Source organism: Chrysochloris asiatica, unplaced genomic scaffold, assembly GCF_000296735.1.
Source record: "Chrysochloris asiatica unplaced genomic scaffold, ChrAsi1.0 scaffold00221, whole genome shotgun sequence".
NCBI classification, from domain to species: Eukaryota; Metazoa; Chordata; class Mammalia; order Afrosoricida; family Chrysochloridae; genus Chrysochloris; species Chrysochloris asiatica.
The window spans coordinates 3604094-3616360 of NW_006408739.1; the positions used below are offsets into that span (position 1 = coordinate 3604094).

Sequence of the window (12267 nt, forward strand, 5' to 3'; positions counted from 1 at the left end):
AATAAATTTAAAATTAAAAGACAGAAAAATGATACCAAGCTAAGTGTAATAATAATAAAAAAAATAAAATAAAAAATAAAAACAAGCAGGAGTGGCAATATCAATCTCAGATAAAATAAACTTTAAGGCAGAAACCAGCATAAGAGACAATGAAGGGTCTTTAGAAGGTTCTTCCTCCTCAGAGTGTCCTAGTGGAGGAGATGTCGGAATAAACCAACGGCAAGATCTGAAGATACCGAAAATCTTCCTGGCTCAAGATTCTCTTGCAAACTGGCAAATGATTAACCAGCAGGCATTGAGACAGAGGCTGACAAGGTTCATCTTCCTGCCCACCCTGGGACAGAGTGCCACTGCTTCTATAAGTGGAGGCAATAGCATAATGAGCACAAGAAAGCATCTTGGTGGAACAATAAATTCTAGACAAGCCCAGAAGCGAACTCGAGAAGCTCCCTTCACACCTGAGATGGCCGTGGAAGCAGAACCCATAGAATTTGAGGAAAGCGCTGGAGATGAAATAGTGGACCTCTCCTGTGAGTCCTTGGAGCCTGTGGTTGTCTATCTGACCCACAATGACTGTTGTGATTGTTGAAGAAAGGCGGCGGCCCCAGAGGACAGCAAGGAAACTGTGCCAGAATCACACCGACAGCTGTGTGGTGAGCAGTGATGATGACAACTCGTCCAGAGACCGAGATGTGTATGTGACCCCACACACGCCCAGAAACACCAGGGAGGTATGGCACGGTGGGACTCAGTTCTTCCGGCGCTATCAGCTGTCCTATCGGCATGGATGAGTACTCAGAGATTGTGTAGAACGACATCTCATCGTTTCCACTGCATGTGACCACGTCTTCTGCAGTCAGTGCCTCCGTGGTGCCCTTAAAAATTCCAACACCTGCCCAACATGTAGGAAAAAGATCAACCACAAGCAGTACCACCCTATTTATATATGAGGTACACAGTTCTACTCAGGAGACACAGAGGGACAGCCAGGCAGAGGGACTGGATTCTTCCTGCAACCCTCTGCAGGAGCTGTGGGTTATCTGCCTCCAGCTTCTTGAGCTCAGAAAGACTTGCTCAAAATCAACGCCTGATATGTCACTGATTTGTCTGTTTCCAACCCCCTCTTAGATCTTTTTTTCTCTAGGGGCCTTTCCTGACCCGGGTTGCCACCTCTGCTGCTCAGAGGTGGTCTGCCTGTCCTTCTAACCGGTGATCTCAAAGTCCCTTCCACTGGATCTCTTGTGGCTTCCTGGCTGGCCCACCCGGTGGAATTGAGAGTCACAGTTTCAGCATCTTTCTGGAACCTGCATGCTTGTTGAGACGTTTCCCCATAACCCAGCTTCCTGCCATCGGTGTCACTGAGGGACTGGCACTGGGCTGTAAGCGAGCAGGTTTGCCCACCACACAGTGACCAAGTCAAGCTCTGCCTCCCAGCTGCACACATGGAGACTCTAGGAAGACCCTACCAGACTGTTTTGTTTCCTGACGTCAAGGTCATTCATTGATGCATGGTGGTAGTTCTGCCCATCCAGAGAGCCTCCAACTGCAGGGAAACCCATTCCCATTGACAACAAATGTGCAATAAAGCCCGTTCTTCTCGGTAACCCAGATGTGGCCCTGAGCCATACTGTTAAACCCCGTGTCTACACCACCAACTGTTCTCGTAACCTGGAGCAGGACCTGCAGGCTTGGCAGGTGGCCCACGTTTTCTGATAAAATTCATCCTGTGCTCACCACATGCCCTTTTCCGTCAGTCCCCCTGTGAACTCATGTCCATCCGTCTGAGCATGGGGACTGGGAGGTGGTAGCAGCAGCAGCAGCCTTGCTGGCCACTCATTTCCACAGTATTGCCCAGGTTCCTTCTGTTCCTTGTTTTAAAGAACTTTGGGCCACCACCTAATGTCAACTGGACCACTTGTGACAGGTAGTCTCAGAAGCTGTTCTTCTGGTCCTGCGGGCTCTGACCCTTTGGGCTCTGGACTGCTCCATCAGTTTGGTTGGCAAAGTGTGGTGACATCTCCTCCGCAGGGAGCTCAGAGAAGACCTCTGTTTGCCAAAGTGACAAAGCCAAGCCCGTCTCTGCTGACTGACCCTCCTTCACTGGGCCTCCAGCCAACCAGTAGCCTTCACAGTGGGGGAAGGGCCACTCCAGCTTTGCTAGCAATAATGGGCCTTCAGCTCACCCTTCTGAAGGAGCAGAACTCAACACAGAATCCCCTTTCCTGGGGACCAGAGGAATGTGGCCCTCCTCATGTGGAGGGAACAGTGTGATTCCTCCTTCAACTGTTCAACTCACTTCCAGTCAGTTTGAATAAAAGTAATAATTTTCTACTTAATGTCCAGGAGCCAGGAGCAGCTCAGCTTCCATCAGTGGGACATGGACTCTGTCCACCTCAGACTGGATGTGGTGGCAGTTACTTTTCTTCCAGACTTCATATAAACGCTGTTTTTCCTCATATTTCAACAACTCCTGGATTTCCAGAGCTCACCCCACCAGTTGACTAATACATACCGCTGCTGACACCCATTTCAGATGTTTTCAGTTTTACATGTCTGGATTGCTTAAGTAGCTGGTCAGTCATCTTGAGTCAAACTGGGGAAAATGGGTGTTAGTATTTCTTATTTGGATGCTGCAAATAAGAAAAGGTAAATATTGAAATGAACTCCTTCATCATCTTCACTATACATAGAACAAGTCTTTCTTTGCTACATTTAAACTGTAACCACATAGATAAGTCTGCTCTGGACTCCTTACCTAGTCTTAAAAATAGAAATAAACCATTACTTTGAAAACAAACAAACAAAAAGACAATAAAGGACATTATCTTGTGGTTAGACGGTCAATTGAACAAGGGTACTTAACCATAATAAATATCTATGCTTCCAAGGAAATAACCCCAAAATGCATAAATCAAACCCTAATCGAATTAAAGAAAGAAATAGACAATGCTACAATAATAGTGGGAGATTTTAATACACCATTTCCAAAGACTGACAGAACAACTGTAAAGAAACTCAACAAAGACAGAGAGGAATGAAACAATACAATCAACCAACATGACCTCATATATTTATACAGAGCATTCAACCCAACAACAGCACAACACACATTCTTTTCCAGTGCACAGGGAACATTCTCCAGGATAGACCATTCTGAGGCCACAAAGCAAGTCTTAATAGATTTTAAAACATCAAAATACTACAAAGCATCTTCTCAGATAACAATATTATGAAATTAGAAATCAACAATAGGATGATCAAGGAAATAAAATCAAATACATGGAAATTGAATAACACACTACTTAAAAGCTATCTGGTAGTGGTAGTGGTGGTGATGTGCCATGGAGTCGGTTCTGACTCATAGCAACCCTGCATAGGCTTTCTGAGGCTGTAAGTCTTTACAAGAGCAGAAAGCGTCATCTTTCTTCCACAGAACCACTGGTAGTTTTGAACTGCTAACCCTGAGGTTAGCAGCCCAACTCGTAACCACTATACTACCAGAGCCCCTTAGAACAAATAAAAAGTGAAATAAAAAATTCCTAGAAACAAATAAGAACAAAAACAGATCATACCAAAACCTTTGGGACACAGCAAAAGCAGTGCTGAGATTTATTGCAATAAATGCACACACCCCAAAAGAAGAAAGAACCAAAATCAACACATTAACCCATCTACAATTAGAAAAGGACCAGCAAATTGTAGCTACAGCTACCAGAAAGAAATAAATAATAAATATTAGAGCAGAAATAAATGAGATAGAAAACAGAAAAACTAAAGAAGAAAATCAACAAGACAAGAAGCTGGTTCTATGAAAATGTTATTAAAATTGGCAAACCATTGACAAATCTAATAAAAGAAAAGAGGGAGAAGATACAAACAACACACATAAGAAACCACATGGACAATGTCACAACTGAACCAAAGGAGTCAAAAGTATAATAACAGAATATTATGAAAAGTTGTACTCCAACAAATTTTAAAACTTAGATGGATATATTTTTAGAAAAACACAATCTACCTAAACTTACAAAGAGTGAAGTAGAAAACTTGAACAGACCCATAACAAAAGAAGAAATTGATCATGTCATCAAAAAACTCCCAACCAAAAAAATGTCCAGGTCCAGATGGGTTTACTGGTGATTTTTACCAAATATTGAGAAAAGAGCTGACACCAATTCTACTCAAACTATTCTAGAAAATATGAAAGAATGGAAAACTTCCTAATACATTTTATGAAGCAAGCACAATCCTCATACCAAAATCAGAGAAAGACAACACTAAAGAAGAAATTATAGACCAATAGACCTCATGAACATAAATACAAACTTTCTCAACAAAATCCTAGCCAATAGAATTTAACAACATATCAAAAGAATAATACATCAAGACCAAGGAGGTTTCATAACAGGGATGCAAGGATGGTTCAACATTAGAAAAACAATCAATGTAATTTGCCACATAAATTTTAAAAAAGAGAAAAATCACATGATTATTTCGATTGATATAGAAAAGGCATTTAACGAAATCCAACACCAATTCCTAATAAAAACAAAGTAGGAACTTAAGGGAAATTCCTCAACATAACAAAGTGCATATATACACAACCAACAGCCAACATCACTCTCAAAAGAGAGAAAATGAAAGCATTCCCTTTGTGTTCATGAACCAAACAAGGATGCCCTCTATCACCACTCTGATCCAATATTGTGTTGGAAGTCTTAGCCAGAGCTATAAGGCAAGAAAGAGAAAACAAAAGTAGCCAAATTTGCAAAGAAGAAGTAAAACTGTCTCTGTTTGCAGATGGTATGATCCCATACATAGAAAATCCCAAAGACTTGGCAGAATAATTACTGAAACTCATTGGAAGATTCAGCAAAATGGCAGAGTACAAGATCAACATATAAATAGCAGTTGGATTTCTCTATAATAACAAATACAGCTCGGAAAAGGAAATTAGGAAAACAATGCCATTTACAATAGCCACCCAAAGGATGAAATGTTTGGGCATAAATCTAACCAGAGGAACAAATGACCTATACAAAGAAAACTCAAAACACTACAACAAGAAACAAAAAGTGATTTGCAGAAATGGAGGACTATATCATGCTCTTAAATAGGAAGATTTAGCATTGTGAAATGTCAATACAACCCAAAGCAATCTACATATATAGTGCAATCCCAATCCAGATTCCAACAACATTCTTCAAAAAGATGAAAAAAACAATTCTTCTTGAAGAAAGACCAGAGGGGACAGCGGGGGATGGGCTGGGGAAGCAGACGGGCTATTACAATATCAAGCAAGCTGTTTGCCTTGGAGCTATCAAGGCAAGAAAAGTCAACCCATCAGGGGAAAACCCCTTTCTTAAGACTGAAACTCAAAGGGAACCCATGGACAGTCTTGTAGGCTCACTGGTGACCACTATGGTCAACTGGCAAGTGTAAGTAGGGAAAATGTAGCAATGAAGACACAGGCTGAATTTGGCCAGGTTCCATAGATACCCTGTGACCTTGAGATGAGAGAGAGAAGAGGAAAGGCTGGCTAGTTGGAAGTTCAGGGAGACTTGTGAACTCGGGAGCCCACTGACACTGACACTGGGGGCTAGAGTTAAGAATGAAGTGGCCAGCTGGCCTGAAGTCGGGGGAGGCATGCAAGAACTCCCAAATTTGCAGGCAGTATGCATTTGACCTAGGTTGGATGTTTTGCTGACCAGAATTCAATCAGTTAAAGATAAAGAAGTTTGATACAGGGAGCAAGCATAAATTGCTACAACTTTATGAATTGGACCTTTGCTTATGGATAAAGTTGCCCAAAATTCCAACTGAAAGAGGTTTCTTCATATCAAGGATCAAGCGTGCCTCCTCAGTACACTGGGTTGTTAGGGATGGACAACTTGGGCTTCAGCTATCAAAGTTAGAGGCAGTATAAAGGCTCGAGGAGTCCTAGTGTGGCACAGTGGGTTAATATGCTGGACTACAAAGTCAGTTTGAACAGCAAGGTTGGTGGTTCAGGCTCACCAGTCACTTCTCAAACCTTATACAGGGTTACTATGAGTCAGAACCGACTCAATGGCACTTAGCAACAACAAAGAAATAAAGGCTCAAAGTGGCTAGTTTACAAGCTTTCAGAGGGTGATTCGGTTCAGAATAAGGGGGTAAACTAGAATCCCCACTGAATAGTTTTCCTTTTGTCCATATGGGTCTAGTGATGATGGGGGTAGGATTTTATGATTCAATTGTGAGTAATTGTTATCAGGACTAATGGTGATTTTTCACAACTAAAAATGTACAAGAGGTATAATAAAAGGGGGGAGCAGTTAATCTGTAATTTCAGCAACAGAGGACCCCAGGGCCACCAAGTAGGAAGAGCATGAGAGGAGCTAGGGATCCTAATCACAATAGCAGCCACAATAGACATGGTGGCAGAGGCGATGACATAGAGAGATAGAGCAGCTGAGGACTATAGGCCCAAGGACTGAAAAAGGCAGTGTGCCTGTGGGCAGAAGGCTGGCTAGCAAAATGTGTCCTTTGGACACTTAAACAAATACATATTTTCAATGTGTATGTGCACATCAAAACAAAGGGGGCAGTAGTAGAGGTAAATACTGTTAGCTGAGGGTGCATGGTGGGGATTGTAAGTATTGCAATGATTTGTTGAATGTAAAACTGGTGATCTACCCTGTAAACCTTCACTCAATTCACAATAAAAGCTTTAGGGGGAAAAAACAACAACAAAAATCAGACAGAGCTACTAGAAAACAAAACCAACACCCAATCTTGGTAACATTTACCACAAATAGAATGATGAGGAATATTGTTTGTTGTAGTTAGGGCTGTGGAGTTGGTTCCAATTCAAAGAGACCCTATGCACACCAGAACAAAACACTGCCCAGTCCTGTGCCATCCTCACAGGATTGTTACACTTGAAACCATTGCTGCTCTCACTGCCAATCCATCTCACTGAGGGATTTCCTCCTTTTTATTGATCCTCCACTTTACCAAGCATGGTGTTCTTCTCCAGGGACTGGTGTCTCCTAATAATATGACGTATGAGAGACAAAGACTTGTCATGATGGCTTCTAAGGAACATTCTGGCTGTACTTCCTCCAACACAGATTTGTTTGTTCTTCTGACAGTCCATGGTAATTTTAATATTCGTCTGCAACACCATCACTTAAATGCATCAATTCTTCTGTTATCTTCCTTATTCATTGTCCAACTTTCACATGCATATGAAACTATTGAAAATATTTTGGTTTGGGTCAGGCACACCTTAGTCCTCAAAATGACATCTTTGTTCATGAACACTTTAAAGAGGTCTTATGTGGCAGGTTTGCCTAAGACAAATCATATGATTTCTTGATTGCTGCTTCCGTGAATGTTGAAGTCTTTGACAACTTCAATCTTTTTTCCATTTATCATGATATTATTTATTGGTCCAGTGGTGATGGTTTTTGGCTTTGTACATTAAAGTGCAACCCATACTGAAGACTGTGGTTTTCTTCACCTTCATCAGTAAATATTTTAAGTCCTCTTCTCTTTCAGTAAGCAAGGTTGCACCATCTGCAGATCGTAGGTTGTTAGTGAGTCTTCCTCCATCCTTATGTCACATTCGTCTTCATACAATCCAGTTTTCCAGATTATTTGCTCAGCAGACAGACTGAATAAGTATGGTGAAAGGATACAATCCTGTCACACACCTTTCCAGATTCTAAACTATGCTGTGCCCCTTTGTTCTGTTCGAACAAATGCCACTTGGTCTGTATACAGATTCCTCATGATCACAAGTGTACTGGAAGACCCATTCTTCACACTATTAAACATAGCTTGTCTACTACAAGAACAAGCAAGTTGTTCACCAAGGAGCCATCAAGGCAAGTGGTCAAGTCCTTTCAGGGAAACCCCCTTCCAAGACTGAGACTCAGGGGAGTACACAAGCAGGCATGTGGTCTTGCTGGTAACCACGTTGGTCTATGGATAAAGGGAAGTGGGGGAAAAACAGCAATTAACTTGTGAGCTAAGTCTGACCATGTTCAATAGACTCCTGTCAACCTGGTTGGCCAGTAGTATGGCAAGATCTGGGGACGCCTGGGCTCAGGTACAGGGACATAGCCACAGAGGACTAGAGCAGAGAGTTGAAGTGTCCAGCTGATATAAAGTGAGGGGAGATGCACAAGAACACCCATACTTGTAGACAGTACTCATTTGACCTGGCTTCAATGTCTAAATGATCAGAACTTGACTAGAGGAAGAAAGAGGGAAAAAAGAGTAATCTGCTGCAATATGATGAACTTGACCTATATTTATGGATGTAGTGACTCAAAAGAGGGAATGAATCTTTACAGCAAGGATCATTCCCACCACCTCTGTACACAGGGTTGACAGGGATGGGCAACTTAGACATTGGCTACCCAAAATGGGGGTACTACAAAGGCACGAAGTGACTGACTTACAAGCTTTCAAGAGGGAGCCTAGTTTCAGAGGGTGTGGGGAAGATAGAATCTCCACTGAGTGGTTTCTAACTTGTCTGAACAAGGTTGGCGAAAGGAAATGGGGATTAGACTCATTTGGTTCAATAGTGAATACTTGCTATCAGGACTGACTGTGAGTGTTCCAAATGTAAAGTTAAATGTTTTGTAACAAAAGGAGGGGAGTGGCTGATTTTGCAGTCCAGGAGCGGAGGACCCTGGGACCATCAAGGGAGAAGAGCAGAGTACAGGACCCTATCCAGATAAGCAGTGGCGCCAGAGATGGAGGGAGAGACGATGAGGTTGAAAAAGGGAGCAGCTAGGGACTCTCAACCCAGGGAGGGAGAGAGGCTATGTGCTGACAGCCGGGGGGGCAGGCTTGTGGGGTGTACCCTTTGGTTGTTTGAATGGTTATATATTCCTGAGTGCTTCAGTGTATATTAAAAAAAAAAAAAAAACAGAGGGAATGAAAGCAAATGCTGTTGAATGATGGAGGGTATTGTAATCATTGCAAAGAAATGAAATACGATAGGTTGAATGTAAAGCTGATGTCCTCCCACTCAATTCATTCAATTCACTCAATTCACTCAATTCATTCAATTCACAATAAAAAAAAAACTTAAAAAAACAAAACAAAACACATAGCTTGTCATGAGCCACATAGTCAAAAGCCTTTATATAATCAATAAAGCACAGGCAAACATTTTTCTGGTATCCTTTGCTTTCAGCCAAGATCCATCTGACATCAAGAATGATATACCTTATTCCATGTCCTTGTCTAAATCTGGCTTAAATTTCAGTCATTTCCTTGTCAATGTACTGCTGTTGCCATTTTTTACATTAATTTTGGCAAAATTTTACTTGTATGTGATATTAATGATATTGTAGGATGATTTCCACATTCCATTAGGTCACCTCTCTTTGGAATTGGCATATTGATTCCCTCCAATAAATTGGCCAGATAGCTCTCTTCAAAATTTCTAGGCAAAGATGAGTGAGTGCCTGTAGTGCTGCATCATTTTTGTTGACAGATTTCAATCTGTCAATTCAATCTGTCAATTCCTAGTCCTTGTTCTTTGTCAATGGCTTTAGTCTATCTTGGACTTCTTCCTTCAGTATCACTGGCTTTTCATCATATGCTACCTCTTGGAATGGTTGATCATCGACTGTTTCTTTTTGATACAGTGACTGTATTGCTTCCATCTTCTTTTGATGCTTGCTGCATTAGTCAATATTTTGCCTATAGAATTCTTCAATACTTCAAGTCAAGGTTCAAAGTTTTTCTTTAGTTCTTTCAGCTTGCGAAATGCTGAGTGTGTTCTTTCCTGTTTGTTTTCTTACTACAGATCTTTGTATATTTTATTATAATACTTGACTTTGTCTTCTTGAGTCATCTTTTGAAATTATCTGTTCAGTTCTTTTACCTCCTTGTTTGTTCCATTTGCTTTAGCATCTCTCCACTGGAGAGCAAATTTCAGAGTCTCTTCTGACATCCATTTTGGTCTTTCTCTTCTTTCTTGTCTTATTAATGACCTTTTGCTTTCTTCCTATATGACGATCTTGAAGTCATCCCAAAACTCTTCTGGTCTTCAATCATTAATGTCTAATGCATCAAGTCAGTTCTTGGGGCAATCTCTAAATTCAGGTGGGATATGTTCAAGGTCATATTTTGGCTCACATGGACTTCTTTTAATATTCGTAAGCTTCAGCCTCAGCCTGAATTTGCATATGAGCAATTGATGGTCTGTTCTACAGTCTGCCCTGGACTTGTTTTGGTTGATGCTATGGAGTTTTTCCACTATCTCTTCCCACAGCTGTGGGGATTTAAATTTTGTGTATTCCATCTGGTGAAGTCCATGTGTATGGTCATCTTTTATGTTGTTAAAAAAATATATTTGTAATAAATAAGCCATTGGTCTTACAGAATTCTTTCATGTGATCTCCAGCATCATTTGTATCACCAACACCCTGTTTTCCAATTACTGATCCTTCCTCTTGTTCCCCACCTTTGCATTCAAATCACCAATAAATTATCAATACATCTTGATTGCATTTTTGATTAATTTCAGACTGAAGATGTTGATAGAAGTCTTCATTTTCTTTATCACTGACTTTAGTGGTTGATTCATAAATCTGAATAACAGTGATATTAACTAGTCTTCCTTGTTGTTACTGTTGTTAAGTGCCATCGAGTTGGTTCCAACTCTCAGAGACCCTGTATAGGCTTCTGAAGAGCAGCTGGTGAATTGAACCAATGACCTTGTAGTACAAACCGATCTTGTCGTCCAGTACATTATCCCATAGTGCCACACCCGGACTCCTGTCCTCCTGGTAGGCATATGGATGTTATCCTATCACAGACAACATTATATTTCAAGAAAAATCTTGAAATGTTCTTTTTGATGATGATTGTGATACCATTCCTATTCAATTTGTCATTTCTGGTGTAGTAAATCATATGATTGTCAGATTCAAAATGGCCATTGCCAATCCATTTCAGCTCACTAATACCTAGGATATTGATCTTTATGTGTTCCATTTTATTTTGACACCTTCCAACTTTCCTAGATTCATACTTCATAAATTCAATTTCTGATTATTAATGGATGTTTGCAACTGTTTCCATCATTATGAATTGTGCCCCCATCAGCTAATTAAGGTCCCAAAAGTTTTACTCCATTAGCATCATTACGATCAATTCTACTTTGAGGAGGCAGCTTTTCCTCAGTTTTATTTTGAGTACCTTCCAACCTGAGAGGCTCATCTTCCAGTACTATATCGGACAATATTCTGGTGTTATTCGTAATGTTTCAATATTCAATATTCCGTTGCTGTGTTCCTCTGATATTGGTTCCACTGTTCTTCATAGTAGTTTCAGTGGCTAAAAATTCAGAAGTAATCCTCCTCTCCATCTTCCTATTCTGTCTTAGTCTAGAAACTCAGCTGAAACCTGTCCACCATGGGTGACCCTGCTGGTATTTTAAATACAGATGGCATAGCTTCCAGCATCACAGCAATATACAAACCACCATCGTACAACAAAATGACAGAAGAATGGATAAGGGATATTAGAACCCCAAAATACAAGCCAGTCAGGACAAACTACCAACAGCAACAATTCCTGAGTGTGCTCAGAACCCATGTGAGAAAACCCAGAGGGAAGTCTGGGGCATCTACAGAACTGAAACAGAAGCATCTAGAACAGTCAACAGATGAGAAACACTATAGTTCTGTGAGAACTGTGAAACTGAAAGGAGCTTTGCTCAAACCAGTGGGGGAGTACAAAAGATCTGCTATGTCAGCTCTTAAGGGACTGGAAGAGTTTGCCTTTATGAACTTTCCAAACAACCAGCCATGGATCACTCCAGAACAGCCCCCCAAGGAGTAGAAGCCACTGGGCACAGAATCAAAATTGAAGAGGCGGGGTTGCTTTGATTAGTTTAGCCTGCACACAGTGCATGCAGACAGTATTTGTGTTGATTACCCTCTGCCTCAACTGTTTAGGCCCCTGACTGGTTCTCCTCTTCGCAAGCTCTCCTGTTGCTCTTAACCATCTACATCTTTGTTTTGTTGACCTGTCAGAATAATTTATCTGTAGCTTTTACCTTTATCACTATTTTTATAAAAGGGTAATTTAAAAAATATTGCTACAAAATCATAGAAAGTTTAATAAGCAAAAATGGCAATATGTGAAACTATTGTTTCTTGATATATCCTTCACTTGGGTCTATACTCTTCTAAAGACAATGTTTCTATCTCTAACATTTAACTCAAAGAATTCTACACTCCTCAATTTATACCA

General features: G+C 40.8%; 1 pseudogene; it reads left to right on the forward strand.

The window, feature by feature from the left end:
* The first annotated feature begins 379 nt into the window (after window positions 1-379).
* Window positions 380-950, forward strand: LOC102840026 (annotated as a pseudogene).
* The last annotated feature ends 11317 nt before the right edge of the window (window positions 951-12267 follow it).